This window comes from Notechis scutatus, chromosome 3, assembly GCF_049901735.1.
Source record: "Notechis scutatus isolate UNSWTSFEM ecotype Mainland chromosome 3, rNotScu1.2, whole genome shotgun sequence".
In the NCBI taxonomy this organism is placed as follows: domain Eukaryota; kingdom Metazoa; phylum Chordata; class Lepidosauria; order Squamata; family Elapidae; genus Notechis; species Notechis scutatus.
In genome coordinates this window covers 154,464,247-154,470,234 of record NC_142011.1, presented here as the reverse complement: position 1 = coordinate 154,470,234, position 5,988 = coordinate 154,464,247, and the positions used below count along the sequence as shown (strand labels likewise).

The following is a 5,988-nucleotide window of genomic DNA, read 5'->3' as shown; positions in this document are numbered from 1 at the left end:
GATTCTGGTACTCTGAAAAGTATATCTTATATGTTGTAGCTTTGTCACTGGTAAAATGCATTTCACTTTGTCTTCCCTAAAGCAAAGTTCAAGTTATTACAGACAACTGAAGTCAACAGTTTAACTTAGATATTAGTAGATATCTAATATGCATATGAAAACATATGAAAACTATCTTAAGGACCATGAGTTGATTATGATGTCACATGAAGAAAAGTTCTGAATGATCAAGATTTGAAAGGAGCTTTATCACAGATCAGCATGGGGAAACAACTCATCACATGTTTTTACTACTTTATAGGAGAAAAAAAAATATCACCAATCCTTATGTGCTTATAACTATCTTCTAACATAGGGGTGTCAAACTCATGTTGTCATGGTGGCATTACATGATGCATCGGGACTTTTTTCCTCCTTCGCTGAACCAGTCTTGGGTGTGGCCAGCATGTGATGCATCCGGCCCATGGGCGAGAGTTTGATAGCTCTGTTCTAATTCAAGTAGTTAAGTCGCAGAGTTGGCATCATAGCATTATAATGCATATTTTGCCACTTGTCTTTTCCCTGCATGGACAACTATGAGATTTAGATTAAACCTTCTTACTGTCTCTCCATATCCATGTTGTATATTATAAACTAAAGAACCCTGATTAATGTAGTTTTCATTATAGGGAGCTGTTCCAATCTTCTGATCATTTGCTTTTTGGATCTTTTCCCATCATTATAACACCCTTTTAAAGGTACTGGGATCAAAACCAAACACATTATTCCAAGTGTGGTTCAAACATAGATTAGTATAAGAGCATCATTATATCAGCAAGCCCCCCCCCCCCAATTTCCATCTTTATGATACTATATATGGATATTAAGCTCTTACCAACATGACATTACTAATTCACATTATTATTCACCCAGTTTGAAGAGGTTTCTTTGGAGCTCTTCATAATTCTTTTTGATTTTACTACACGGAATATAACTGCTTCCTTCCTCAGTCCTAACTCGAGATCCTTTATGTACCAGTAAAAAATGTATCAGTCCAAATGCCAAATCTGAGTCAAAACCCATCTGGCATTTCTCACTAAATGGAGAACTTTCCACTTACAGGTAGTTCTTGATTTACAACAGTTCTTAAGCAAATTCAATGGGGAAGCCAGGTGCACTTAACAACCTTGTTACTATCTTAAAAACTGCAGTGATTCACTTAACAACTGTGGCAATAAAGGTCATTAAATGGAACAAAATTCACTTACCAACTGTCTCACTTAGTAACAGAAATGTTGAACTCAATTATGGTCATAAATCGAGGATAACTTGTATTCCTAGTCTCAAATTTCTAATTTATTTTTTGAAAATCTTTCTATACAACGTATATGGATTTCCCCCTATCTATATATTTGGTGACACCTTCAAAAAAGACTAGAAATGAACACGAGTTATTGCTCAGTAAACAGTATTAATTTCTCCTCATATGAAAAACCTCCTGTTTCAATTACCTTCTTAGGATTTTTTTTAAATCTCTTGTCCTTTTCGTTCCACTAAATGAGCTTTGATATGATACTTTTATGAAAGAGGGAATCAGGTTGAAGTTTCCGTTGTGAAGACACTTCTATCTCATACTTTTTTTGTGCGGGGATTCTCTATCTTTCTCTTGCTGTCACTCAATAACATATAGAAGGACATAAACACAAATGCCACCAAACACAATTCAGAAATAATTTTTCATGATGCAATAAAATATCTTCCATCTACTATCATATAAGAGATGCTTTACCAGCATTTTGATATAGAACATAACAAATATCAGACCAGGAAAATGTCACACAAGTTTTCCTTAAAAGATTTATCTCACTTTAAAGTTACTATAATATTACAGTCCAATCCTATTCTATGCTTTCCAGAATAGCAGAATTACTGCTGATCATAAATCACTAGAACTGGTTTAACCCATTCTCTTGTTCTAGTAATATGAACTAAACTTCGTCCATTGTGTAAAGCCAACATTAGCACAAAGATCAAATTCATGAATATAAGGCCAGTGCCTCATCTCTGAATGGCATGAGATAACTATGATAGCAGTACTATACTATAGGCACAATCATTATAACTTAATTCATATTTTTCCCAATATTGTGGAAACATGAGACATTACCTTAATACTGAATCCAACTTTTGGCCTGTCTATTTCCAGTATTGTAGACACTGAATGGCAAATCATTTGGCTGTAGTTTTTTCCAGTCGTAGTTGGAAACTCGATGTCTTTTATATGCAAAGCATGTTCTCTATCGTGGAGCTATAAAAATTCTTTCAAATATTGCTGCAGCAGATTGGGTGCCATAGATGCTGTTGAGATACATAGAAATCTGCCTCCTGCCAGATCATTTTCTTACTAGCACTTAGCAGTCTACATTAACTACCCAAGCTTTCCAAGGTCAGTGCATTACAATTTTAGCATCCTTTCCCACCTCAAAAGATTGAATTTTACACCTTTTGTATACTAGATATGTGCTACAGTAGGGGTTGCCAAACCCCGGTCCATGGCTTAGGACCAAAGATTGTATTCAGCAGGTTCTGACCAGTTCTGGAGAACCGGTAGTAGAAATTTTGGGTAGTTTGGAGAACCGGCAAATACCACCTCTGACTGGCCCTGTCCCCATCTATTCTCTGCCTCCCAAGTCCCAGCTGATTGTTTGGGACTTCTTTTGTTGCCCTGCACAGGAGAACGGAGCTAGAAAACAGGTTAATGGGGTAGAGAGGGAATGGGATTTTGCAGTAATCTTCTCCCAGGAGTGGGGAGGGAATGGGGATTTTGCAGTAACCTTCCCCTGCCACGCCCACACCCACCAAACCACACCACACCCACCAAGCCACACCCACAGAACCAGTAGTAAAAAAATTTGAATCCCACCACTACCTAGGTCTGAGTCAGTCTGTTGGGAACTGGGCCACACAAGCAGCATGCAAGTATGCAAACCTCAATTTGCAGAAATGGCAAGTATATGGGTGAAACCATCCCCTCTCCCACCCCCCTGCCACCTGGTCCACAGAGCCAGAAAGGTTGGTGACCACTGTGCCATAATCCAAGCCACTGTTTTTTTTTTCTACATGGATCCTTTGAATTTTTGAAAGGGAAAGTCCAGACACAAATTTTGTTCCAGTTGCATTGTCTGCAGAATGGAGTAAAGAGTCGAAATAGACGAAATAGAAGATGCAGAATTATGGTGCCTTAATTGTGATCCACACTTCTCCCATGCCATGTGAATTGGAAGTTTTTATTTTAGGAACTTGGAGATGTCACTATGAAATTGCTAGGAAACAAGGACAGCTTTATTTTCAAAGTTTATTTTTAAAGCAAAATCAAAAGGGAATACCAAAAGTCTCCATGGACATCAATATTTTACTTCCAATGTAATTTTTGTATAGCAAGTATGAAGGCTTCAAGGTAAATGTGGGGCATTTTTTTTCTCCATATGCCTTAAGAATTGTTGAATGAGGCAGATCATTAGGAAAAAAAATGACTGTATGTGTCATATTAAAAACAAACAAGTTCTGTTTATTAGCTTTAGATCAACCTTTGTTCAACAACTTACCCATTATTATTTCAGAGAAAACATAAAAGTAACATACAGTATGGAAGCTAAAATTAGTCTTCATGCAGGTCCCCCCCGCCCACACACACATGTGTAAATTAATAGAGGAGCTGAAAGTCAATCAGTCTGGGCATCGCAACAGAAGCTGTCATAATAAAATGAATTAGATCAGGAATGGTCACAGAAACATGAACAGAATTATTTGGTACTTTACAAACTAAAAAGAAGTTATGTAAATTAATGTTGGCATCTACAAAAAGTAAAATTCATGGCATCAAAGATGCATTTGAAAAAATCATATATGACATGGAATTTCTAATAGTTTTTAATAGTAACAATATCCAGTCATAAACTGCTGGATACTGCCAAATATAGACTTTAGGATGCAGATCTGGACAAACTTATTAGGGGAGAAGCAGGTGTGTTTTTGTGTGTGTGTGTTTGTGTGTGTGTGTATGTGTGTGTGTGTCTCCAAGAAAGAAAACAGTGCATATGAACAATATGATGTAAATAAGTGACCCCCAATCTTTTGGGCACCAGGGACTGGTTCCATGGAGATACATTTTCCATGGACCAGAGGGAGTGTGGTTTCATGTGCATCCCCCAGATGGTGCTTTGCTTGCACGTCCCAGTTTCTAGCATGCCGCGGACCAGTGCCAGTCCATGGACTGGAGTTGGGGATCCCTGATGTAAATAGTAGAACTACTTCTCTATATGTTGCAATTTAGATCCCATTACATTCAACACATGCATAAACCACATGCCTGTGCTTTTCCCAACCATCTTCAGATATCAAAATAGACACTGCTGATACAGGTTATTTTCAAGATGGTAACAAGAGATGTTAAATACATGGGGAAGAAGCAAGCTTCTTTTTTTCTTCTGTTCAGTTGTGTGCATGCATGCACCCACACGCACATACACACCCACCATGCCATATAGGAAATATGTCATGTCAGAGAATGGTGTATATGACTATGAATTCCAAAAAAACAGTTTGAGACACATCAATAATTACTTACTGCAAATTCCTTCCTAACTCTGGTTGCAAATAAAAATAAATTCCTTTACATTAACACTCACCAACCTAGTTTATATATAACCCTAGGGTCAGCAGGACAGCAACAGCAGAAGCAACAAAAGCCAAAATCTTGGCTCATGACCCTAATCTAATACCAACAGTCACTGTCACTGTGGCCATGAGAAATTCCCCTTTGTCTCTCTACAGAGATTCTCAGTCATCCAGGTTGTGATTGTCTCCTTTTTTTCCTGAAGGCAACTGACTATGTTTTTTTTCCTAAAGGAAGATGTTTTGCTTCTCATCCAAGAAGCTTCATCAGTTCTGACTGGATGAACTATTGAAGCTTCTTGGATGAGAACTGAAAGTCTTCTTCATTGAGGAAAAAATAGTTGCCTTAAAAAAAAACACCTTTGAATTCCCCTTTGTCTCTTCCTTCCCTCATAATAGCAATAGCTATTAGGCCTCCATTAGGAAAAAAAACAGTAGACAATGCCCCAAATGTATTATTGCTGCAATGCCACCAGTCTATCCAACAACTACATGCATCCCTTACGTGCACTTGAACAAAACACATTGTGAGAAATAAGACAGAGTAGTCAGTCTAAGAATCATTCTTTTTGTATTTTTTACTTTGCAGTATTCCGCATTTCCATTCAGATTCAAAACAAAATTGTAACTAGAAAAAATGGTTAATGTAGCTAATAATTTGTTCATTTACTTTATTATTTCTACTCATATAGGTTTTTTTTTCTGAAAGTATACTAATAATCAGTTGATTGGTATGATGTTCAAGAACTGCCATTAGGGAAAATGAACTGGCGAGAAAATATAAAGCACAGATGAGTGCAATCTCATTAATCAGAATAAAATAATATAATTGTTAAAGTTACTGAATGCTCACTACAGTAGAAAAAAACATTAACAGCAAATGCACTTCCCTAATCAGGGGGATAAAATAAAGAACAGATATAAACTGCAATGAAATCCTATAATTAGGTTTCAGCTTAGACCAAAAAGGTGATAAATTTTAATATTGATCAAGCTATTATTCAAAACAAGAGCATCAGAGCATCTCAATAATTATTGCTTCCTGGCCTTTTGGCTAAGATCAAGTGTAATAGTTGTTCTGTTTCAGACATAATTATATTCATTATTAATTCCACTGATTGAAATAAAATAAAAATAAAGATAATTATTATTTCAATTGTATTGTACTAAGGATGAGCCATAACCTTTGAGACTTTACAAATTTCACTGTATACAATTTTTTTTTCTACCAGAAACTTAAATTCTATCCCATTCTTTTTTATAGTAATGTTACTAAATATTACTAATAAAAAAGATAAAAATGAATACAATCTGGAAAAAAAATCTAAAGGTATA

The 5,988-nt window shown here is 36.3% G+C and overlaps 1 pseudogene; it reads left to right on the top strand.

The window, feature by feature from the left end:
• The first annotated feature begins 5,687 nt into the window (after window positions 1–5,687).
• On the top strand, window positions 5,688–5,773 carry LOC113414869 (U2 spliceosomal RNA; annotated as a pseudogene).
• Window positions 5,774–5,988: the final 215 nt, after the last annotated feature.